The sequence below is a fragment of the Triticum aestivum genome, chromosome 2A (genome assembly GCF_018294505.1).
Source record: "Triticum aestivum cultivar Chinese Spring chromosome 2A, IWGSC CS RefSeq v2.1, whole genome shotgun sequence".
NCBI lineage: Eukaryota > Viridiplantae > Streptophyta > Magnoliopsida > Poales > Poaceae > Triticum > Triticum aestivum.
In genome coordinates this window covers 1,603,721-1,631,199 of record NC_057797.1, presented here as the reverse complement: position 1 = coordinate 1,631,199, position 27,479 = coordinate 1,603,721, and positions in this window count along the sequence as shown.

The following is a 27,479-nucleotide window of genomic DNA, read 5'->3' as shown; positions in this document are numbered from 1 at the left end:
TTTAATAGAATTAGTTAGAAAAATAATAGAACTAGTTAAACTAGTTTATTTTTAGTAAGTACTACTTTATTCTATTTATAGTAAGTGCTTAGTAGTTGAACTAGTTGATTTAATAAAACTAGTTTATTTTACTATAGAAGTAGTTTATTTTTAGCAAGAAAATTAATAGAACTGGTTTCTTTTTTTAGTTAAAGAAATTATTCCCACATCAACGTCGACGATGCCAATCCCGCATCCTCGTCGTCGACTCGGCGGAGGAGGCCGGCTTGATCAGAGGGGCCATGCCCGGGACTGGGCTCCGCCGGGCTGGTCTTGGGAGGTGCTACCTTTCGGGGGGCGTAGGTTGGTGAGGAGCTAGCTCGTCGTTGACCCGATCCTTGTTTGGTGGTGGTCGCGTGGGCCGGTGACGGTGCCGAGGCTTCCGGACACCGCGGAGGTGGTACGTCACTGTGTTAGCGAGGAGGACGAGCACGCCCGTCGCTATATGGTTGCGTTGGAGGGCAGGTTCGACAATACCTGGCAGGTTCTTCAGGGATCTCACTGGAGCTATGATCCTGTGATGGTTCCTTCTCTTTGGGTGTCCACCGCCCGCGCCCATACCCGTCGGGCGCTATGGTTCTAGCTGTACTATAAGTATTTGAGGTGTATTAGTGATAATATTCAATGATGTACGGATGCATGGAGATGATGTAGTTTTGCTTATAATTGAATGCATCCTCATTTGAATACTACTTTATTTTGTGATTTGATTTTGCTTATTGAATGCTCAAATTGGAAAACTACTCCTACTTTGAATACTCAAATTGGAGAGCACTATGCAAGGCGTATGCATATGATTAGTTGATAGCTTATAGGGTTTTTGTTTTCACAGAAATCTAGGAGCCCCCCTCCATCATCCCCGCCATCGTCCCCATCACCGACCCCCTCCGACCTCGAGGTGAGACCAGCCATCAACCGGTTTTAGAAAGATAATTAAACGATATTTCGGGTTGACTTTAAGTCTATTGAGTCTCCACCATATATGAGAGGACGACAAATCCCGACTGTTGTCGTGGGGGTAGCTGCTCCTTCGCTCCCGTGTGCTAGAAAATTTGGTGTAATGCACTCGGGAACGAAAGGAGGAGCTACCATCACCGACGGTCGCAAATGTCAGAGAGGAATCAGTGAGGGAGAGTTCCACCATATATATATGAGAGGACGAAGAATCCCGACTGTTGTCGTGGGGGTCGCTTCTCCTTCATTCCCGTGTGCTAGACATTTTGGTGTAATGCACTCGGGGATGAAAGGAGGAGCGACCATCACCAACGGTCGAATGTATACACCACGTGAGCTGAGAGTTTTTAAGAAAAGATTCGACAGACCGATAGTCAACCCGTGATGAATAATAATGATCTAACTTAGGTTTTTTAGTACATATATTTGATTGTATATGTTTAATATTTGAATTATGAACATAGGAAATGTCATACTCGGACGACGAAAGTCTCCCGGGGGAGTGCGACTGGTGCCACGACGACCGAGGTCTGTGCGACAGGCCTCACCTGGACGAAGATCGACGCTTCAACATTAAGCTGGAGGAGACCTTTGATGTTGAAACGGTACAGAACGATGACAAGTGTTATTTTTTCGTAATTAAGCACGACTTCAAATATTTCAACGTGTACTTTTCATCTTTTACAATTCGACTAGCTTAACCCATGCCATGCAAGACGCTATGTCTTGGAGAGGATTGGTTTTGAAGACCATGAAAGTTTCGAAACAAAGAAAATTCACCTAATCACCCATCATGGTGTGGATTTTGAAGTAAAGCTGTACAATTCTGAGAGCGTAACCCATTTTGGTTGCAAAAAAGGAAAGCACTTTGCAAGATGTATGGTTTTGATGAGGGTATGCTTGTCACCATGGATCTTGGTGATCCTAAAATCGAGCAAGACAATATGGACATTTGGGTCCTTGTTGATACGCCTCCAATTCTACCGCTATGTGAGTTTCTCAAACATAGTTATTAGCTAATTTATATTGTTTATTTCAAAATAGTTGACAACTTATTTCCATTGTCAGCTTATTTTGATTGTTCAAATAATGTGCGGAACATGGTAGACAAAACCCACTACACCGATGGCTCCGAATTAACTTATCATGAGAAAAATCATCTGGTCGGGTTTTGTACTGATATTGAGAATTACAATATCTACAATCAAACTCCTCAACATTATGGTCAATACGTGCCACTAGTGCACGTGTTGAACTACGGTAACTACCATGGAGATACCCTGGTAAGAATTTTACTATTATGACATCCGTGCATCTTTTGCATACTTCTAAAACTAGTACATCATTGCTAACTATGAAGTTATTACTATTTTTTTTCAACAGAGAATCCCAGAGGATTGTGTGCCTCATTGGATGTATCAGAATGGCAGCCTTCGTGTTTTGAACATATATCCAGGTCATCCTACGAATCTCAACTGTCCATAACGGATTTCTCAAAGAAGTGGAGACATGCTAATCAAAAAATGGAATAAATGTATGGACAGTCGTAAGGAGGTCCTTGGAAGCAAAAGGAAGCGAAGAGCAAGAATTGGAGACAGGATGATCTCCATTCTCCATAATGGAGAGTCAGGGTCTATATTGTTTTATGCTATTTTACCTTAAAGAGGGTATTTAGGTCCTACCTAATACTAATAATCATGTGCTAAGAAAATTAAGTAGGGTTGGTTTGATGACTATGAGGATGATGATCGTATGACTTGTTATTAATAACGAGTAGAAGTTGTATGATGATGATTAGTAGGACTTGTTATTATATATGATGATGCATGATGCGAGCATGAAGAGTTATTATATATCAACGGGTGAAATGAACATGGATTGGATTGAAGTGAAGGCAACATGCATGTGCTGCATGTCGAAAGTAGTACAATCCAAAACTTGATCAAAGTTAGGATTAGTATTACTTTCGACATGCACCACATGTTGCCTTCACTTTAATCTAAGCCATGTTTAGGCATAGCAGTAGCGTTGGTAAACCAAACACGGAGATATAAGAGAGGACACTTCTCTCTATTAGCTAGCTAATAACAACCTAAATTAACCCCCAAAACCCCTAAACCAGCCCCTTTCAGAAAAACAAAAACCTCAGCTCCAGCGAGCTGCTGACGCGTGGATGCCTCTTGGTCCCGGTTGGTGTCACCAATCGGGACCAGAGGCCCCCCTGCCTGGGTTGGCCGCAGCGGCCACGTGGAGGTCCATCTGTCCTGGTTCATGTAAGAACCGGGACTAAAGGCCAAGGGCATTAGTAACGACCTTTTAATCCCGGTTCAAAAACCGAAAAAGAAGGCCCTTATGAACCGGGACAAATGGCCCTTTTTCTACTAGTGGGACCAGCCGACCAGCAAGACGCCATGACCAGGATACCAGAGGCCCGACGTGCACCTTGCTCCCTCCGCTGCAAACCAGGATTCCCTTAGGGCCGACGCTGGTAAGATCTCTTCTCTTCTCTGCCTCATGTCTCCCCATTCTTCTATTTTCTACCCAGCATCCATAATCCATATGTGAATTGTGAACTTGTGCCTGTATGTGAATAAACAACTGAAGTTTGTTGTTTTTGCCTTCCTGTTGAGAAAAGTTGATAAATAATAAGAGCAGTAACTTACTAGTATTTGTTAATTGATAGTATTTGGTAACTGCGTGGAAGTTTGAATGTGTTGAATTTCATTGTCAAACTGCAAGCTTGCGGCAGCGCGGATTATCATGTATATGAATCATATATTATCATGTACTCCCTCCGTTCCTAAATGTAAGTCTTTGTGGAGATTCTACTATAAACTACATACAAAGCAAAATGAATGAATATACACTCTAAACTGCATCTACATACATCCGTATGTGGTCCATAGTAAAATCTCTACAAAGACTTATATTTAGGAACGGAGGGAGTAGTTCCTAGTAACTCTGTCGTGTGATTACACACTTTTTTTATTGACTTGTGTATTTATTGCAAAACTACACATTATTTTATACCTTAAAAAACAGACAATGGAACCGGCAGTCCGACGAGTAAAAATCTGAACCGACAGCGACTACAGCTCATCACAAAGACGCTACACTCTCCAGCATTCGATCACAAATACGTGCATTTCCAGTGTGGACCAGTTGCCATGGACGCTTGATAGCCTGACAACGCCACAAAATATCTCCACGTACGATCTACCCACACACCTTTGTTTTCGTAATGTACTACGCGTCGCTGGCTTTGGGGAAATATAACGAGATACCAAGGCTCGCCTAGCTAGCCTCGTCTCTGGTTTAAATTTCTCTTTCATTTCACTCTCTCCGTGCACTCTCGTCTTCGCGAATCTTCTCATCACCACAAGTTTGCATCGCATGACATGTGTTGTCGTAATCTGCTATCCCGATCAAAGTGTACAAAAGTCGGAAATTATTGATGGGACAGCGTACCTGGTGTGTGAGTGGACACTTAACAGCACCAGCTGATTGATCAGGGAGACGCTACACTTTGCTCCGACTATCGTGGATGCTAGCTTGACCGCGTGTCGCCACATATTATCTGTCGACCCCACACACACACACGTCTTTCACGGTACGTTGCGGACTATTCTTTCTAGTGAGGATCGTAATCACGTAGCTAGTGACATGCACGGCTGCATCTCGACCCGCTTTCTCCTCGATTATTATCGGTGGTCCTCTCATCCTCCATCCGTCTCTTGCAGCTTCATTGCGTTCAGGCACTAGCGATTGATCAGCACATGTGATGCACGACTACACTTTTTGTTGAAAATAACCCAACTTGCCTAATTAAGTTCTAGTCTAAATTATGTATTAGCGTTGTGTTAGTTCGGTATAAGGTTGCCGTGCGTGAGTTGAGTTGGCATATACCATACGTGAGTCCTAGTGTCGCATGCATGGTAAGTTTGAGATAGCTTCCATGTGTGCTAGTTTAAGTTTGATACGGTTTGGGATAGCTGTGTCTAGTTTGAGTCGGCCAGCTAGCTAGGGCTGGTCCTATATATACGTGTGTGCGTTATAACCAAGTTGTACTGTGTGAGAAAATCAGAAAGATAAATAAAGAGAAAAGAGGGCACGACAAGGGCCCTTGGCAAAAGTTTTTATACGCATGTGTTCGTTGTGATTTGATGTGATCGATCCTATGGTGAATTTCCATCAATTGGTGGTATCTAGAGCAAGATTCGAGTGAAGCCGCGCTTGCCCCGGGGTGGCGACCCGACTAGCGCCTCGGGGTGGGTGATACAGTCACTGGTGTAGCGGCGAGAAGGGGTGAGCGATATAATCGTTGGGTGGTGCAGCGACGAGGAGGAGAAGGCAATAGTCGATCGAGGAGTGATGTATGAGGAGGTACGGGTGATCTTTGCTCGGCGGAGTGACGACAAGAAGGCGGTGAGGATGCTGTCGAAAGCGAGGCGACGAGTAATTGTCATTCGCTGGAACGATCTGGAGGAGGGCGACAGGTTGTTGTCGACAAGGCGCTGGTGATCATTGATGGTTATGGAGGTGCCAAAGTTGTGACACCCCGGGGCAAGCGCGTTTAAGTTTGAGACGGTTTGGGTTAGCCGTGTCTAGTTTGAGTCGGCCAGCTAGCTAGGGCTGGTCCTATATATACGTGTGTGCGTTATAGCCAACCTGTACCGTGTAAGAAAATCAGAAAGATAAACAAAAAGAAAAGAGGGCACGACAAGGGCCCTTGGCAAAAGTTTTTGTGCGCATGTATTTGTTGTGATTTGATGTGATTGATCCTGTGGTGAATTTTCAACACTTTTAGATGATAAGATTGCACAAACCATCAACTGTAGATGCAGGTTTTGCAAAAACACCTATATTATGGGTTTGTGGCATAGAATATCACATATTGCTGTAATCCGTTGCAGCTAGATTTAATTCAACATTTAGGACCAGTTCTTTTGGCAGCTTAAAAAATAAGCCGCCTCCTCCCTATATTTTTTTATAAACTGTCTCTTTTATTCGTTGGGGCTTATAAAGTAGTTATGGAATAACTAATTTATAAATTTCAACAAACTAGATGATACCCCGCGCCTTGCTGCGGAAATTCAAGCTAAGAAATTTAGCTAGAAATTTATAGACAATTATGAGAGAACATCTTAAGTGGGGAACACACACTTACATAAGGCTTCTCGCCAGCTGATTACTTGGATGTTGCCTATCCCGTCTTTTGCTTTTCTACTTTGGTACAATCCTGAGTGACATTATGTATTTCTTCCCATGACACAGGCATGTGTGCATTCTCCTTTACCTCACATCTCAATGTTGTAGACCAATTAACAATAGGGATATGAAATTCAGAAACTATTATAATAATTAGTTACTGACTGAACATGGCGCAAATGAGTAAAAGTCCATAATTTAGAACATGGTATGATTGACTTAATGATGTCTGCAAGTACCACTTTGGTTAGAATCTATTTCTTACCATATTGTTCTATGCATACCTACGTCCAAAGGACCGATGAACAGAAAATCTTAGGAGTCAATCATTAAGACAGAAAGAGGTTCACTTAGCATATAATTCACAATGCTCTGCTTTGAAAACTACATATTCTACTAACTCCCTTTGTATAAAACAATTTGACAATGAGAAAGAGGGACATCTCCGACATTTTATGATAGTAATATGTATGGTTACAGAAATCGTGCTACCAATATAAGTTTTAGCTTTTACATATACTAAACAATAGTCTTTAAATCAAAGATTAAAATATAAATGACACAAAAATAACATATGTAGAAACAACATGAGACGGGATTATCCTTGACTACATCGCAAAGATTAGGTTCACTTCACTTGCTGTGTGTTTGGATTTACATCAAATACCTTATCGACATGACAAAACGAAAGATCCCTACAAACAACATGAGAGGGGTGAGTTAATTTTAGCAGATTAATGCAGCCCCTATATCTTGATGTTGTTGCTTAAATAGAAATAAATAGTACTAATAAGAAAGGTAAAAAAATCGATTTCCAAAATCAAACTAATTGAACTGCAGCAGCACGAATTGTCCAACCATATGTACATCAAACCAGGAAAGAATTTTGGTGTGTCACGGACTCACGGACGCCTTCCTACGGAACGGATGACTACTGAATCTTGTGTACGGGAGGACGACCTGCTCGCCTACCAGTACCAGTGCACCGGATAACAGAGAATGGTTGTAGAGGTCATAAGCAAATGTAAGGGAACGCCAAGAAGTAAAGTAAAAAAGGATGGAGTTAGAACCTGCCGATGGAAAGGACATATTACCTCTCTTTCTCAGTTTACAGGGCGTGTGCATATCCCTAGGTCGTCAATTTGACCAACCTAATGCAGGTCATATATTACAAAAAATATACCAATATAAACTTCGGATGTTCTATTTTCAAGCGTAACAATTTTTATGTTATGTAGTTTATATTAGGGTGATAAAATTGACAACCTAGGTATATGCGCAGGACTTGTAAACTGAAACGGAGGGAATAGTGAGATTGCCGGATGGAGCCAAGCCAAGGCCGGTGGCCGCACGTGTTCTTCTCCATGCCGTGCGATAGCAGAAATTCATGAACACCGCACAAGTGCAATTGCAGTTGCGGCATGCAACATAGTGACGACGTGGCTGCGGCCGTAATCCGAAGAGTCGTAGTTTGCTCACTCCACTCGTCGAAATCGGCTCCATGGCAGGGATCGCGAGTCCAGTGCCCATTGCTGAGGTCCTCGTAGATGGGATCTTCGTGGCCAAGGAGATCAAGTGGAGGGGAATTATTTTTTCTACGGAGAAGGGGGTTGAGAATCTAGGAGAGAGAGCGGTCGTATTCCCTAAAATGCCCGATTGTTTTCCCTAAAAAACGCTTGGTGGTTTAACTCCCTGATTACTGCAGCAATTAACGTGATACTTCTATTTGCTATGGGACGTGCATGCGTATGCATTGGTTGCATGCTCCTTATTTCTGGCACTATGGAGTTCTCGCCCTCTAATTATCCAGCCCGCTGATTTCTTTCCCTCAAGCGTCGCGCATATAGGTGGAGGATATGGAGCGAGATCGAGGGGGAAAAACTGTCATTGTCCCTTCATGATCTGCTGGGTTGATAAATTCGAACGAATGAGGTACTAATTATTTGTGAAAATTATTTTAGAAAATAAATGATGACATGGATGCATGGCTGCATTATGCATGTCGATTGTTGGTGTTTAGGACTGAGCGCTGATGTGGCATTTATGCTGATGTGGACAGTTTGCATGTAGAGAGAATTGTTAGTAGTGGGGATCAACTTCTTAAGAATAGAGGATTTAGAGAACGGCTTATTTTTCAAACTGGAGAGAGACTGCTTAATTTTTATGCCACTAAAAAAACCTAGAGGTTAATACGTTGATTTGTTTTCAGACTGGCAGGGTTTCTCTTATAAATCCATGCATCTTAAAGATAACCGGCCACATCAGCCGATCAACTAATTGTAATAGCTCTCAAATCTGTACAACCGAGCTCGAACTTTCCCAGATTAGTATTGGGTACATGTACAATTTACCTGGTTGAACTAAAATGTTGAACGAGGTAACTAAAATTGCCAATAAAACTTCTAGTCCGAAAGAGTTCAGATTTTCGGGGACCAATGTTTGATACATTTATGGTTTACAATATTTCTTCACATTTTTTTAATGTTAAATTTCATGCCGAACACTACAACCCCAGATATTGATTTTTTTTGGAAAAGGAGGCATGCCCCCGGCCTCTGCATCTGAACGATGCATGCAGCCATATTATTAAAACTCTCAAAGCAAACAATATTCAAAATATTATAGCTCGCATAAGGAGTAGAATGGCAAAAAGGAACTCAAAATTACAACTGGTGGAAGATATAGGACTAGAAAACTAGATTCCTATCCTGTTAAGCGACCGCCATCCAAACCGGTTGAATATAGCCCAAGCTACCATCTGCCATTGGTTGCACACAGTAATCAGCGGCTCCCTGAAGTCCATAGGAGTGAGTAAGGACCACTTACGGATCCATCCGGTAGCTCTGAAGATGACCTGCAAGAAGGTTGAAAATTGTTGTTTGTTAAAAATCATGTCGTTCCTGCAGCTCCGTATAGCCCACAGTAGTGTACATATTCCAATTCGAATACGGGCCAAAGTATTACGTTCCACCCCAGCTAACCACGTCCCAAACAACGATTCAATGCTAACTAGAGGGACAATGTTGAAGGCTATATGAATTGTTCTCCACAATAATTTGGCTAGGGGGCAATCAATGAAAAGATGTTGTATTGTCTCATTATTATCATAAAAACAACATCATGAGCCGCCTACCCAATGTCGTTTTAACAAATTATCTTTGGTGAGGATCACTTGCTTATGAACAAACCACATAAATATTTTAATGCGCAAGGGGACCTTAACTTTCCATATATGAATAGATCTCAGGATTGTGCCAGCGTTAATTAGATCCAAATAAAAGGATTTGACCGTGAACAATCCATTTGTAGTCAAACTCCAATGTAATGAATCAGGTTGTTCGGATAATTGAACATCCATCAATCTCCGTACCAAATGTATCCATGAATTCCACCGCTCCCCAACTAGAGAACGCCTAAACTAAATATTCAAAGGGGTCGATTGTAATATCGTGCCAACATAACTCTCCTTACGTTGGACAATATTATAAAGCCTTGGATATTGAATGGCTAATGACGCCTCCCCTAGCCATGTGTCCTCCCAAACTCGTGTGGCCATCCCATTACCAACAAAAAATTGGGTTCTATGAAAGAATAAGTCTTTAATTCTCATAAGCCCCTTCCAGAAAGGTGAATCTATCGGCCTCGCGATCACTTGTGCTAGCGTTTTCGATTGTAGATATTTCTTGCGTAAAATTTGTGTCCACATACCATCGTTCTCTACCGAAAGCCTAAATAGCCATTTGCCAAGGCATTTATTCTTGATCTCTAGGTTCTCAATACCGAGACCTCCCTGATCCTTGGGTCGGCATAATATATCCCAACGAGCTAAGAGATATTTCTTCTTGGCCTCATCTGACTGCCAGAACAATCGAGATCGAAAGAAGTCTAGTCTCCTCCATACCCCTTTGGGTACCTCAAAGAAGGATAGCAAAAACATCGGCATACTCATCAGTACCGAGTTAATGAGTACTAGTTGTCCATCGTACGACATTAACTTACCCTTCCAATAACTAAGCTTTTTCTCAATTCGATCTTCGATGCACTTCCACTCCTTGATAGAAAGCTTCTGATGGTGAATTAGTATGCCCAAATAGCTAAATGGTAAAGAACCCAACTCACAACCGAACAATTGTCTATAAGTGTCTTACTCCTCTTTGGCACGACCAAAGCAAAAGAGCTCGCTTTTGTTGAAGTTAATTTTTAGCCCCGACAATTGCTCAAAGAGACATATATAAGACCAATTTCATATTCCGAGCTTTTGCAACGTCATGCTCCATGAAAAGAATAGTGTCGTCTGCGTATTGTAAAATGGATACTCCTCCATCTACCAGATGAGGAACTAAGCCATTTACTTGGCCATTCTCCTTGGCCCTACCAATAAGGACGGTCAACATATCTGCCACTATATTAAATAAGAGAGGAGACATTGAATCCCCTTGTCTCAAGCCTTTATGGGTCTGAAAATAGTGGCATATATCATCGTTAACCTTAATGCCGGTTAGAACCGGGACCAAATGTTGTCCTTTAGTCCCGGTTTTAGCCATAATTTAGGACTAAAGAGAAGCCTATATATACCCCCGCCCCTGCCCGCGAACAGAGCCACTGCTTCGTTTTTTAGCCACCCGTGGGAGAGGTGTGTATTGCTCTAGCTCACCTCCTACGCACATGAGGTGTTCGATAAAATGCCCGAGCCACACTTAAACTTTTTCCTCTCCAAGCTCCTTGTCCAAGCTCCATTTTCCTCAAGATTTATTTAGATTTGCCGTTCCGTCCTGTCCCGTCCCCGTCCTCACCATCGTCGATCGCCCGTGCTGATCTCGTCGCCGGCACCACCGTGGTAAGCCTCTTGTTCTTATCTTCTTTCTAAAAGAAAATTTTCTTAATTGTATGATTTAGATAGATACTACCTCCGTAAACTAATATAAGAGTGTTTAGATCACTATTTTAGTTATCTAAACACTCTTATGTTAGTTTACAGAGGGAGTACTTGTATATTCTTACTTTTATTATTGTCTGTTATTATATAGTGCGATGGTTTTAGTATCCGCCCCCGTCGGCCCTCGTCCTGTCTATGATTTGGATGTGGTATATTATCTTTTATAACTATTTGTTTCATTTAGTGTCTATGAAAATTATGCCGACCAACATGGCATAGATGTTTTTATCTTGGAGGTATGTGAACCGGAAATTTCAACCGACCCTCTTGTCGAGAGGTTAAATTTAGTTGAAAAAGGAAAAAAATTCTTGAAGAAAAAATTGAAAAGAATTGAGGAGGAGAAGATGGAATTGGAGTTTTATGTTGCGGATGTCGTCGGTTATCACAAGATCAAGATGGATGCAATGCGCTTGAAGATTAGATAGATTGGAAAATATGTCATTCATACTGAGACTTGGTATCAATTATGCCGTTGGATCAATTGTTACCTTAATTAGTTGCAATTATGATCGCATTTGTTGTTGCATTGAAATGTTTTACATAGTTTCAATGTATGGTTTAATTAGATGCTTTAAAGAGCTATATGTTGTTCAATGAGAACTATGTATGAACTTTATGTATTTATTTTTTCAGTAATAACATTTGATCACTAATGTATTTTGGTTTTAATGTGATGATGAACTTCTATTAATTTGGTCACTTCTCTATTCATGATGTTCTGTAATGGTTTTGACACACTTATATATAATGCACGCAGATGAACCGGCAATGGATGTACAGTGACAGACGCACCTCTGAGTATATTAAGGGCGTGCATAATTTTCTCGAAGTGGCTGAAGCAAACAAGCAGAATGGTTTTATATGTTGTCCATGCCCTATCTGTGGGAATACGAAGCCTTACTCTAACTCGAAAACCCTTCACATCCAGCTGCTTAAGAAGGGTTTCATGCCACACTATAATGTTTGGACCAAACACGGAGAAAGAAGGGTCATGATGGAAGACAACGAATAAGAAGAGGATGATGACAACTATCCACCCCCTGAATACAGTGATGCTGCAACGAGGGAAGCTGAAGATTAAGAACAACCAGACGATGTGCCCGATGATGATCTTCGCCGAGTCATTATTGATGCAAAGAGACAATGCCAAACTGAAAGGGAGAAGTTCAAGTTCGATTGCATGTTAGAGGATCACAAAAAAGGGTTGTACCCAAATTGCAAAGATGGCAACACAAAGCTCGGTACCACACTGGAATTTGTGCAATGGAAGGCAGACAATGGTGTACCTGATAACGGATTTGAGAAGCTACTGAAAATATTAAAAAAGAAGCTTCCAAAGGATAACAAATTGCCCGACAGTACGTACGGAGCAAAGAAGGTTCTATGCCCTAGGATTGGAGGTGCAGAAGATACATGCATGCCCTAATGACTGCATCCTTTACTGCGGTGCGTACGAGGATTTGAACGCATGCCCGGTATGCGGTGCATTACGGTATAAGATCAGACGAGATGACCCTGGTGATGTTGAGAACGAGCGTCCCAAGAAGAGGGTTCCTGCCAAGGGGATGTGATATGCTCCTATAATACCACGGTTGAAACATCTGTTCAGAAACAAAGAGCATGCCAAGTTGATGTGATGGCACAAAGAGGACCGTAAGGAAGACAGAAAGTTGAGAGCACCCGCTGACGGGTCGCAGTGGAGAAAATCGAGAGAACGTGGGGGGACTTTGCAGGTGACGCAAGGAACATATGGTTTGGTTTAAGCGCGAATGACATTAATTCTTTTGGGGAGTAGAGTAGCAATCATATCACCTGGCCCATGACTCTATGTATCTATAACCTTCCTCCTTATGTTGTGCATGAAACGGAAGTTCATTATGATGCCAGTGCTCATCCAAGGCCTTAAGCATCCCGGCAACAACATTTATGTGTACCTAAGGCCATTAGTTGAAGAACTTTTACAGCTGTGGAATGGAAAAGGTGTACGTGTGTGTGATGTGCACTACCAGAAGGAATTTGACCTACATGCGTTGCTGTTTGTAATCATCAATGATTGGCCTGCTCTCAGTAACTTTTCAGAACAGACAAACAAGGGATACCATGCATGCACGCAACGTTTAGATGACACTGAAAGAATATATTTGGACAAATGCAGAAAGAATGTGTATTTGGGACATCGTCGGTTTCTTCTGACCAACCATCAATGTCAAAAGAAATGCAAGCATGTCAGGACCCCGATCCCAAGCCACATTGATCTAGCATGTAACACATTATATCACTTTGTGGCCTCACGCATGTATCCCCACGGGTGCCACCTTACCTGGGATTGGACCGTTTGCGCCTTTTGGCTCACGTATATGATATTGTCGCTAGCATCTAGATGACAAAGAACCCGGGATGACATGACTAGTCGTGAACCCAAAGTGGCACTAACTTATAGGGACAGGCATACATGACCCAGCAACGAACGTGTCGGTCATCAGCGAGTGAATTTGGGCTGTAGGAACTGGGCTAGCAGGACTCCGGGAATCCGGGTTGTAGCAGGCTAACAGGACTCTGAAAGACACCGCATGACATTTCCCCGAAGGGACAGACACAGGATCGAAGAAGGACACATGCCGACCAGTCTAAGTGTTCTGGAGCAGTAGCAACTGGGCTAATAGGACTCCGGTAAACCGGGCTGTAGCAGACTACCATGGCTCAGTAGAAGCACTAGACTACATTTCCCATAAGAGAGGCTACCAAGGATAGACAACTAGGTTGTCGGATCCCACACATACCAAGCATTTCAATAGTACACACGATATGCTCGATATGTGTAAATACAACATGGCATCACAACAAAACTTGATTGCATTTAAAAAATGTCTACAGGTTCCAGAAAATGTGTTTTGTGACATCAAAAAATTATACAATGTAAATAAATCGAGTAATTAAAACAATCGGACCACTAAAAAATGTACGTAACATTTCAAGAAAACATGTTGTGAAACAAAATGCACATGACCGAAACAAAAATAGTAAGCAAAAAATGTTATGAAAAAACGCAATTTGAAGCAGCCTGCAACAAATTTGTGCGCATTTGCTCGACAAGAAGCAACGATCGTCACATAGGAGCTTTGCCAATAGCGACCCAGTCCGTGTGGCCCATTAAGAACACTTTTACAAATTCGTGGATGCATATTAATATTCGACAATATTTTGAAATCCGTGATCATTTACAAATTTTTGATTATTTTTTAAATTATAAAACATATTTAACAGAATTTGGGAATCTAATTTAAAATTTCTGAACATTTTGAAAATCACGAATTCTACTAAAATTGTGTGAACAAGTTTTTGAATTCAGAATTGATATTTCTTATAAGTCTATAAAAGAATTCTAGCAGTTGGTCTTTTGGGAAAACCAGAAAAAACACTATGCAAAAAAAGGTTCTGAATGAAAACCGCATTTGAACGGAGCCAGCATGAAGCGCTAATGTGGGCCCGCTAGCGGAAGAACATTTCGTGCATTTCCTCGACTACGCAGCAATCGTCAGATAGACATTTTCCCAATAGTGACCAACTCCGTGCGGCCCATTAAGAACGCATCCGTAAATTCGTCAATGCCTTTTATATTCAACAAGATTTGGAATATGTAAATATTTTTCAAAAATTATTAATAATTCTTCAAATTAGTAAATATTTTTAATAAAATATAATTAAGACTTAATTTTCAAGCTCATGCACATTTTAACAAAACCATAATAATTTTCAAAATTGTGAGAGCATCTTTTTAAAAATTCTCAACTGATGTTTTTAGAATCTTTAAAAATATTGCAGCCAACTTTTAGGGAAAAAATAAAGAAGAGAAAATAAGCAAAAAAATTATATGACGGAGCATACATGAAGTGCCAATATGAGTTGGCCCGCAGAAGAAAGTTCCCCTGAGCGCTTGATGCAGCGCGTGGGGCTCTACGAGGAGCGGTAGGGCGCCCGTTTGGACCAGTCCATATCCGAGCAGACTATTTTGTTTAATTCCTTTTACTTTTTTATTTTTCGTTTTATTTTTGATCTATATCTATTTAAATAATTTGTGATTAGGAAAATTTTCGACATTAAGAATGTTCATTTCGAACAAAAAATAAAGAAATTATAAAAATGTTTGAATATTTAAAAAACACTTGTGATTTCAAAAAATGTCCACAGTTTTAGAAAACGTTAACGACTTAAAACCATATTCACAAATTCAAAAAGGTTCACGATTTTTTTAAATCATATAATTTGTAAAACAAATCATGGTTTCAGAAAAAGTTCAAGATTTAAAAAAAACTTTTGTGAATTCAAAAAGTGTTCACGGTTGAACAGAATGTTCACGAATTTAAAAAATGATCACTATTTCAAAAAAATTCACGATTTCAAATAGTGTCCATAATTTCTGAAAGTGCTAAAGTATTTGTAAAAATATATTCACGATTTCAGAAAAATGTTCATGAATTTAAAAAGCGTTCATGGTTATAAAAAATATTCCCAATTTAGAAAATGTTCTCTAATTTAATAGATTTTGGCAAATTGGAAAAAGAAAGAATAAAAGTGCAGAAGGAAAAATAGAAAGAAAATAAAAAAGAAAAAGAAATGTTAAAGAAAGAAGAAAAAACTGGGGGACCTGGCGCCCAATATGGGCAGGCCCAGAAGGCGCGCAGGGTTTTGCGCTACGGTGCTAGGGGCGCCCTACACGCCATATAGGATCCGGCTATCGTCACATAGAAGCTTTTCCTATAGCGCCAATATTCTTTTTTAAGTGTTCATGATTTTTATCTAGAAGTTCATGTATTTTAAAAAGTGATGACACATTTTTTAAAAGTGTTCATTTATTTTTCTATTTTTTTTGTATAATTTTAGTAACTATTCGTAGACTTATACAAATATCCATGTAAGTTTATAAATTGTTTGGGTATTTTAAAAAATTGTTTCGAGTTGATTACTCTTTTTGAGTCACTTGAGAGTAGGCTTTCTCTAGTTAGTCACATTGAGTTTGTCAAATCAGAACCTTCATGATCGTGTGTCCATCAGCTACAGAAATGCCAGGTAGCCCACATAATGGTAAGCACTTTAGCTTAATCCTGATCCATGAAACACCGGTCACAAAGTATGTCTTTGGACCAAGTGTCGGGATGACGCCTTCTTAGACGAAGACGATGCCTCATCCCAAAAACATTTGGCATGTGGAAGTGTATCAAGACATGTTCAAGATCCTCCTCCATAGCCATACAAACATTTGATCGGCAAAATTACATGATATGCAATCGCTTCAAGGTGCATTCATTTGGTAATATCCCATAAAATCAACCCCCCCCCCCCCACCCCCGCCAGAAGACCCGAACTTTCAGCACAACTTGTAGTTTCCATGGAAATGTCCACGTCCATTCCTCACTCCTTGAGGTCCAAGTATTCGCCTCTCCTTCCTTGTGAGTCACTAGAGCATTGTATGTCATTTTAATCGACTACAGACCATCTTTTTTCATGAGCCAAGCTAAGAAATTTCGCTGCTGCCACTGCACAGGGGAATTTCAGGGATTGCCTCTGCATCATCAAAACCAAGTACGAAAATGATCCCGATCGGCCGACTGGCCAGTTTCTTGCATAGGTTATCTCCCCACGCCCGCGCATGCGACATGGATAACCACCCAAGACATGACACGTGCATATGGTGATTGGTGCTATATCTATATCATATATATGATGAATTTGTTACCGAATCTAACTTGCAACACATTTGCAAACAGTACAATTTATATTCTACAAGGTTCTATAAATATGCACGCCAAATAATACACTGGAAATAACTATTAAGATATTTGTTGGACATTATTCTTTAGGCACTTATAACATTAATATACGCATTAACCATACATGAATATATGCACATACAGACAAATATTTATATATGCACTATATAATTTGTGTAATCGCTACAAAAGTAATTTTAAGATAACTAATGCTACGTCACTTAATTTAATTTATTAGAAACAAAATGATTAGTGATATGCATTACAATTGATAACCAAGAACATTACTTAACCATACCAATGAAATTATGTGATTAATTATACCAACAAAATAATAATCAAAATTATACTCCTTAATACCCTAGTATGATAAAAATAAAATAAATAAAAACAAAATTTTGGTATAAAGTTATTTATTTATTTATTTCAATCCAGAGTCCCAAATTTTCCTGGATCGCCACAGTGTAAACTACAGTTCAAAAGATATATGTTGCATAGGATTTTAGTAGTACTAGATAATAAAAGTCTGCACATTCTTGAGCTTCACTGGTGGTTGCCGGAGAAGTGGTTTGGCTATGGTGGAGTGTTTTGTACATGGACACAAGGGGCTCAAGATGGAATAGAGCAAACATATACTTACGCAGGTGCGTAGGTCAGGCCCAGCGATGTGATGTCGCCGGCGGCGAGGAGCAGGGCGACCTTCCACTTCTTCGGTGTCATCTCTTTGAGGGTGGTCAACCATGTGGTGATGTTGACCCCAAGCTCTGCCACCAGCACCGCACCGAGAGCAAGAGCAGTAACTCCGACAAGCCAACAATAAAGCCCGTCAATCTTGAACCACGGGCACAAATAGATGCATTAGTTCCATATAATATGTGTTTTCCAGTGCACAAATAGATTAAAACAAAGCATGTGAGCAACAAAGAACAGAGCATACATATATGCATGCGTATGGAGAATCACATGGTTCAGGGACTTAGCAAAAAGATGCGTATGGAGAAATCTATAGCATGATCTAGCCACCAAGACGACGGACCTCAGATATATTGACAGGGCGGCAGAGCATTCATCTAGTGATTTGGACCATTGTTTGTGTATAAGAGAGACGAATAGGAATACATGTGGGACTTCTCCATGCTCTTGTCAGCTTTATGTCAGGAGAGAGAAAGGATGGAGAGAAGACGCCTGCATGCATATGCTAAAATAATCTCTCTCCCCCATCAAAAGACTTCCCTTTAATTTCATCCTCATTTTTGAATGATTGATATCTGTTAAACAAAATTTCCATTTTTGGATTTTATATATATTTGGAATCGTGGTGACAAGATCTTCAGGACAAGATCAATCTTGGATACATTTAAACTACATTTATTTTATATATTTCAGTTATCTTTGAAAGGACTTTCATAAAACATAAAATTGTTTCACTTTAAATGATATTTCATATATTTGAAAAAAAATTCAGTTTCACACATGAAACAATCCATTTCACATATATGAAATAACCAGTTTCACTTATTAAAAAAATGGACCTAAATTGTTGCATAAAACTCACTTCACTCATTTCAGAATATAATTTCACTCATTAAAAAACTAATTTCAATTACTGAGAGGCATATTTCACATGTTTTGGTAAAAAACTTGATTTTGGTCACTTTGATTTACTAATTTCACTTATTTCAAAAAACATATTTCAACTATTTCCAAAAACAATTTCACTCACATCATAAAACATATTTCATTCATTATAAAATATTTGATGGTTCACAAAATGATCGCGCATTTAAAAACATGTTTGTTAAATAAATAAAATGTTTCCCGGTTCAAGAAAAATGTTTAAAAAATGCCAAAAGTTTTGTAAAAAAATGTTTTCAAATACTATAAATTTTCATGAATTTAAAAATGTGTATGAATTTGAAAGATGTTCGACATTTAAATTTGTTTACTAGTTTAAAAAATGTTCATTATTTTCAAACATTGTTCAGAATTTCAATAAAAATGTTCATAAAATTATAAAGATATTTACAAAAAATAAAAATAATGAAAATTGGAAGAAAGAAAAGGAAATAAAGAAAAATAAAATAAGAAAAGATAAATGAAAAAGAAAACAAAACCAAAAATCTGGCATTTCTAAACATTTTTTGAAAATATGAATTTTTAGAATTGATGAACATTCAATAATCTTTAAGCTTTATATGTTGATGTGAAAATAAGGTCAGAGGAATTTTGTAATGACGAATGGGCATTTGGTAACTTATACGAATTAAACACCAATTTCTTATTCATCTATTTTCTTAGTTTCTGTTCATAAATGTAGGATCCTCAAGATTTTAGGTTCTCAATAATATATCAGCTAATGATGGTATTGGCTCTTTACATATGGTTATTAACTCAAAAGTTATTTTAGATATTTAAATCATCCAATTATTTATGATGGTAATGAACACGTCTCCTTTTCTTTTGTTAGTCTATGTCTGACACCAACACAAATCCAATGCACGAAGAAGTTGTCCCATGCTTTTATGATTGAAGTGTACGTAAAATTCCATACATGCACATTGTCTGTAAATACATTACATGGATAACTCTCTTATGAGGCCACGGTGGCTGGCGAGATTTGGTGGCCCAGTACTTGGTTGGTATCTTGTGGCAGCAAATGTGGCGATTTTCCTTCGACTTTGTCGGATGGAGGTGCTGGAGCTAGAGTCGAGGAGATGCATGGGGATGATCCCCAGTTGACGTGCCACAACCGCAACGCCTCTTCGTTCGAGAAGCGGTTCATATTCCACTCAGAAAGTCGATACAGGCAATGGTGTGCCCCCAGTTCAGGATTTGGTGGCTTTCAACATTTTTGTTGTTGTTAGTCTCAACGACGACGAAGGTTCGCAAATGGTGTTGGCTTGGTTTGCGTTAGTATTCTTTTTAGCGGGATATATACAGTTATTTTCAAAAAAGGGAATGCCTCAATGAGAAAGAGCATGATAGTGTATCTCAGTGATGCAGCGAAATGTGCTCATGGCCATTGGATTTTTCTCTCCCGTTGCAACTTGCGAGGCCTTTAGCTAGTAGAAGTAACAAAAATTATATCCAAGTCTGGAGACCACCTAGCGATGACTACAAGCACCGAAGCGAGCCAAAGGCGCACCGTTGTCATCGCTCCTCTCTCACTGGAGTTGGGCAACCCTCATTGTAGTAGACCGTCGGGAGTCGTATTTCTAAGGCCCCACGTGACCAGCACAAGAACAGTAACCGTCATTGATTAAGAGAAGTTTTGATTGGAAGGATCCAAACGGATCCACCGAACAATATTACCGATTGAATCCCGTGAGATCCGCCGGAGAGTTGACTCCAGACGCCCACCAACGGTGCTAGATACACAGCTGGAACGAGGCTAGGTGGGGAGGACCTTATTCTATTTCTATGGAGTTGTTGCCTTCTTGTCTCCATTAGAAAGAGACAAACCCTAATCGAACAGAAAACTCTAACTAAAAACGGAGCAGGATCTCTCCCGCCAGCAAGGGCTGGGGTCCACCGTGTCTCCATGGCCCTAAAGCCATCGTGAACGAGGTGGACCGGTGGTGGTGGTTTTTGGGATCCACTTCTATCTGTACTCGAAGCTACGCGCATACCTTTTCTAGGAATCATATTGGTGGTACTATATTTGCTTCTTCTTGGATCCGCTAGGTGGTTGACCTCAGTTAGAGGCAACAACCCTCTGGTAGTTCATAAACCGTGGACCGACATGCGACTGACCTTAGATCGAGGAACAATCAATCCTGGCCACTTACCACTAATGGTTGTGTCCTGACCGAAGAACCGGCCTAACTCTTGATTCGGGTGTGGACTCACTAGGTGCTTTCTAGACTTGGATGTAGTTAGGGGATCATCATGTCGTTTTCAAATCTTTAGGTTCATGTCCATAATTGGCCAACAACAGGGTTTGATGAGCGTGCGCGTGCAGGTTCACCCCTGTAGTGACAAATCTATTCGAATTGTCGTATTCGCGGTTATGGACCACTTGGATCTTGTTGACTTGAACATAGCACAAATTCAACATGTAATCTCTAAAACTTGCCCGTCCTTAATATTGTTAGTAATATAGCTTGCGCAACTACAACTAATTAATAAAACATGCCAAGTCAATGCCCTGATGATCCGTCTTCAAAGGTGGTGCGAAGGGGAATGCAAGGCTATGTGACGTTTGGCAATAGGATAGACGCTCAATATGGACGGGACTTGTGGGGTTGCGTTGCACCACGATTAGCATAGAGGGTTCTTATATTCACTCCTTCCTTATATCTAATAGATGCAAGCTGTAGAGTGTCTCTAAAGGTGCTAGTGCTTGGTGCCGCTATACCCCTTGCCCCTTTTGATACCCGATACATAAATAGTGTATGTCTCCTTTAGTCTTGCAAGTACAAATGAGTAGTCACCTTGCTTAATTTACTCTTTTTTGCCTGGATGGTCGCCATCGAGCCGACAACAGTACAGGAAAGAGATTTGTTGATGGACGACGCTAGCTGGATAACCCACACACAACTGTCTGGGCAGGGATATGGACGCCTTTTGTTCCGTTTAATAAGCCTTCTCAAGGCAATTTGTATTCTTATCTGTCTAAGGTTTACTCACTTCTGTTGTATGAGTTGTATCTTGGTCGAAAGACCCTTGATGTATTCATTGGTTATTTGACTCTTCAGAGTTGTTGTATACGTATATGTTTTTGTTGCTGACTATGCTTCTATGTTGTGATACCAAGTTCCAGCCATGCGGCGTGCATGTTTTCCAATGCATACTTTGTGCAAAGGTAGGCACCTTAGGGTCCATATTATGCGGAGGCTAGAAGAGGATGCTCGATCTGCATAGTGTCGATCCTGTGCTGCTACACAATATTTTTGAAGGTTTCCTAATTTTATCCCTGCTAGTCAAAATATACAAATTGTGTGGTTAGCCGCTATGTGCTGGGCTATTAACAAGCTATGCAACATAGCATGTTTTGAACTGAGAGTTATTAGATCGCTTGTTGAAATCATTTACCTTTCACATTTTTCTATCAATTATAGTAGTACACCGGAATTCAAATACTTAAAAAAATATTTTTAATCAAATATTAAATTGAATTGAAGTGAATATTCCGGCCTTTTGGCTGAAACACGAATCGAAATCACTGAAATTTATTGAATTTTGATGATTTTGGTTAGTGCTGAATTTTTTTTCTAAAACTTAAAGCAAAAACCCTTGTCCTCCTGCACTTACCCAAGGCCGGGCTGCTTGTAGTTTGTGTACGTACTTTTGTTTATTTTCTTTTTGATAAAAGACGCTTTTATTAACGTAAAATGTAGTATCAAGCGGACACAAAATATGTGAGCAACACCCGGACTCCGTAGAGCTAGAATGCACATAGCTAAAAGTAACAGGTCCGACTAAATGAGTAAAAGAACATCATATTGGCAACAGTAAAGTTATATGAGACCAACTCTATGCCTATGTTGACAGTGGAGGTGGACCGACCTGGAGATTATGCTTTCATCCAATTTGGTTAAAAATCGTCTTTTGACCATCGTTTCTAGTCGCGTACATACTCTGTTCGGTGTAGACCGATCCATAGGTAAAGATAAAAGTAAAATTAACAAATATGCATGCATGTGAACCAACTTCCATTGCCCATTGCATGCCAATATATTATATGTACCTAGGTATGTTAACAAATGTAGTGTCAACTGGTGATTACATCATGCATGCATGGATGATCATCTATTCTATATCTAATACGGAAGCTCTATACCTGGAGCAAGAAATCTGCGACTCTACGTTCCTCATGTTGATACCCACCGCAGCACTCTGTGATGAGCAAAGCAGAAAGGCTTGCAAGGCAGAGTGCAAGGAACTCAATTAGAAAAAGCGCAACATCCTTCATATAGGAGGGGTTCTTCTCGTATTTAATGGCCACGTAGAAGATAGCGAAAAACGCGAAGACGGCGGTGGCGGTGACGAAGAAGATGAGGATCAACCTGGTATGCTCCTGCGGCTCCGGCACCATCGCAGCATCGTCACCGCGAGTCTCGTACCTGAGCAAGTAATCTGTCACCTTTTCTATCAACGCCGATGACATGGAAAGTCGCTCGAGGCCTGCAGGCTCCGCTATGGCGACGTTCTCTATGTCCGCCATATGTAGTAGAATCTTGATAGGTTAGGTTTCTTTGAGAACAAGAGGGAGAGGAAGATCGATAAGGAGAGGAGGGGTTTAGGGAGATGAAAATCGGCAATGAGGGGGTTGGTTTAGGTACCGTCTATGTTGTCAGTTAGGGACGAACCGTGTTTATTTCTATCATCAGTCGGCCGGCCGCGTTTGGGACGAGGACACATCGATGGTGACGATACAATCCAATCCAATATAGCTACGTACAAGCTGACCTTAACTGGCCGAAATAGGGACCTGCTCGGATACATGTCAATTACCCCAGGATCAGAGCAGATCGGTTGGGCTCCTCGTCCTGAATATAGATTTACTACTAAGTCTATGTATGAGCATATGGAGAGAAACATGTCGGGGTGTGACTTTAGATGGATTTGGAAGGCAAAGATTCATTTGAAGATTATAAGATCTTTCTTTGGCAACCTTTTCAAGACGCTATCTTGATTGGAGATGTCATGAGTAGATGTAGTAATGATTGGGCTGGCAATAAGAAGTGTTCGTTTTGTAGTTCGAGGGGGACCTCTCAGCAATTATTTTTCTTAGGCCTCTCTTCCAATGCATCGGTGTTTACATGAGGTGCTAAGCACATTAAAACCTTTGGCAACTAAAGACTCCAATGCATATGTGCTTAACTTGTTGTAGCTATCATCCATCATTTAATGATTTTGCACCTAAAGTTTTTCATCATGCATTGATGGGCTTCTTCCATTAGTGTTTTGCCTAGGTTCGCTCGCCTCACTCATCTTTCTCCTCTTAATTACCTTGTCACGTCAGATTTTTTTTCCTACATGGCAATCTTAGTATATGTACAAGATGGAGCATTGGGAGGGGCCTTATGCCCTGATGCTAGAGTCGTGTGGCGCACCGTGGGATCGGTGCTGGGACTGGTTCCTGCCCGAGCAATCTATGTCGATTGTATTCTTGGTGCTACATTTTTCTTTCCGATGGGGCGCCCAGCTACCTAGTTTCTGCTCCTGCGTGAGCGCCCCTTTCGGAAACTTATTGCTCGCATGTTGAGCCTGGCTCGGTGTTTGATCCTTTCATTAACAAGGTGTCGTCGGGTTTTCGCCCCGTAGCAGGTGTCTTCTAGATGAGTTCCTGTAGTAGGTTTCCCGGCGATGCTTTGGATTCGCTCTCCCCTTTCCCGCCTCCTTAAACTTTGGATAAAACTCTGTATTTTCGTTATTCAGTTAATGGAAAGGGGTTAATGGCCCGTTCAAAAATAGTATATATTCAAGGCAAATGCATCAGAGGCCAAACATTGACCTTTTCTTATTATTTAAACGAATTAGTAGCAATTCACTTTTGGACACATCACATGATCTGTAGACACATGCATGTTAATTAGTAATTATGTTTTGCAAAATCACTTAATTTCAATCAACAGCGATGTGAATGATTCAGATTCATTAGAATCTGATAATTTGGGCAAGTGTACCTTGTTCCCCAAAGGAAGAAAGATTATTATTTTTTGAGTTGGTTGTGCTGCCCCTTTTCTTTATTAAACGTTCTCGTCTACATCTGAGTTCAAAGAGTCAAAAATACACCCGGGGGGACATGAAGCCACGTCTTGCATCCTTCATGAATACAACCTTCCTCCGCAAGGATATGAGCAACTTTGTTAGCCGACGTCGCGGCCATCGAATCTTCTTGAGCAAAACCTTGAACTCCCCTATCATTGGTCCATATACTGATTTATCTCTTTCATCCGTGTTAAGCTTGGCCACCACCACCTGTGAGTCGGTCTCGAGAACAAGTTTGTTGATGTTCACCCTAACTACACAACGGCAAGCCTTGATCTCCGTAAGCTCCGGGTCAAACTCAGAGGGAAAAACATACACGAACCTGCAACAAATTCACCTTTGTGATCCCTAAGGACCGTACCACCTCCTCCTTTATTCCCTTTCTTCAAAGATGCAGCTTTAACGTTTCCCTTAATCCATCCGTCTTCCGACGGCAGTCAGTCTGCCCTGGCCGGGTTTGAACGAGCACACCTGGACTGATCGTGGACGACCGGCCACTCCTACTCGAGTGCTGCAACTTTGCGAGCCAAGTCCCCAAAGGAAAAAAGATACTAAGTGAGATTAGGTTGGTAGTGGAGTAGGCTGAGCAAAGTCGATATTTACCATAAGTGAATCCTAGCCTGCCATGAGGTGATACATGGAAGATGTTGACTAAAGAAAATCGAGAATATGAGAGATTATTTGATGTTGAGCACGTGTGATATATCAATTTAAGAGCTTATCTGAATGTTGTTCTATGCATTGTGTATACGCGTTGAGAGTGCCCAATGGATATCCGCCGGGTATCGATGTCCATCGGGTTTGGAAATGGAAAGAATGTTTCGCCCATGGGGTTTTTCATGGACATGCAGAGAATGTCTTCATGGATACGAATATGGATTTGACTCAACTTGAGGACCCTATGTTTGTTCCGTCCTGGGCCCCCGTTCGGCGGCCCATGATGTGTTATTCGAAGACTCCGAAAGACTTTATGTACAAGCCGAAGATACTGGAACCGCGAAGGACTCCACCTAGATCGATGTAGTCGACTAGGATATGTAACCGTAGGACTCCTGGCATGTTATATAAGACGGAGGTCGGGCTCACTAATACCATATAGACAATCCCTTGGTATTCACTTGTACTTTGCACACACACCTACCACAACATGCGCAAGCAGGAGAAGGGTGTTATATCGATCGCGAAAGCCCAAACCTGTGTAAATCCTTGCCTCCTGCTACCATCCGGCCTAACCGTCAAGCCGGGATACCCTACAAACGGATCTACGGGTTTTGGCTCCCACAACCATAAAGCAAAACTTAGAAAGAATTGAACTTGGGAGGACATCATCTGGTGGAGGATCCCCTTCAGCGACATGTTGTGGATCTCGAAGAAGGAGCTCAGGCTTCTGAGGACCATGCAGGCGGGTTGTTCACCGAGTCTGAGTTGTTGCGGGAAACCGGACGTCAGACACATGCAGATCTTTGTGGCATTCGATCGCAGTTCCAAAAGTTTGAGGAAGTCGCATGGTGTAAGCCTCCCTTTCAGGACGTATTTCCATATTTCTGCCCATTTTGTGTTACTTTTGAGTGAAGTGTCTTTGTGCAGTAATTTTCAAGCTTCACAACATTGACCCGATCGTCAGTAGGCGAGGCACTCATGGTGATTTCCTCAATCTTCAAGCTTTGCATCTTTGACCCGGTCATCAGTAGACACTTTGTGAGTCATGTAGGAAATTCACTGTACCAAGTTGATATGAGAAGCGTGATGGTGGTGGACTAGTGGTAGGGTTGGAGTCAGCCATTGAGAGCACATAATTTTGTTCCGATTACCAAGTTTAATGTTTTTTAGATGAAATGGTCGTAATGAGCTCGACTTTGAATTAACGAAGCTATCAACCGGCTAGAAATTACATGGTCACCACAAAACATGCCCAAAGTTAGAAGGGAGATGATTGACCAGCTTACAACGCTATTCACACTACTAGTAAACAGAAGAAAAAAAAGGAGAGTACAACTAATAGTGTCAAAGCCCACTGCACATCAGACACATAAGATGTCCACGGGGATGAAAATCAAGGATCAGCAGAAAATCTGAAGGAATCGTGCATAAGTCTAGAACTTAGGGCAGAAGATACCCAAGCAAATGCCTTCTCTTACACCTAAGAGGATCCCCTCCCCTCGCCTAGCCATAGAGCACGAACAACATCACATCAGAAGCACACACACACCAGCTACATCGCTGCCTCCCTAGGTAACTGAGAACAAAGGGTAAGCAGCCAGGAGAATCATCGGAGGAAGGAGCCGCCAAGGCAGAGGCAAAGCTAAGCACCGAGGCACAAATCCACCAGCCATGGAGAAAAGATCAAGCATCCACGACCCATGCCACACTCCAGCCACCGGGAAGGAGAAGCCTTTCCCCTTTCACCCAGGCTCGAGGGCACCGACCCGTCTTGGAATAGCCACGAACGTCGGCAGAGAAGAGCTACATGTCGCTGGATCTTGCATCAACCAAGAAATTTCGCCTCATTGACTCGACAACCGCCAGACCCCCACTTGTAATAGCTACAAGCACTTGAAACACCAGGTTTCCCTAGGGGGCGCCTCCATGGAGGTCACGCCACACCTGACACTGCCGCCCCCCAACCCAAGGCGGGATTTGAGCTTTCACCCGGGCAGCTAGGCCGGGGATGGAAAGGAGAGCCATCAATGGCGTCTCTAGGGAGAGATGCGGCGCACAGGAGCGCCACCGCCGACCGAGGCCACAGGAGCCATCAACGACCGAGGCCACAACCCCATCTTCCGCATCCTTGGCCGTAGAGCGAACCGCCAATATCCTCACCACCAGCTTAATTGGCAACCGCACGGGCATTGCACGGA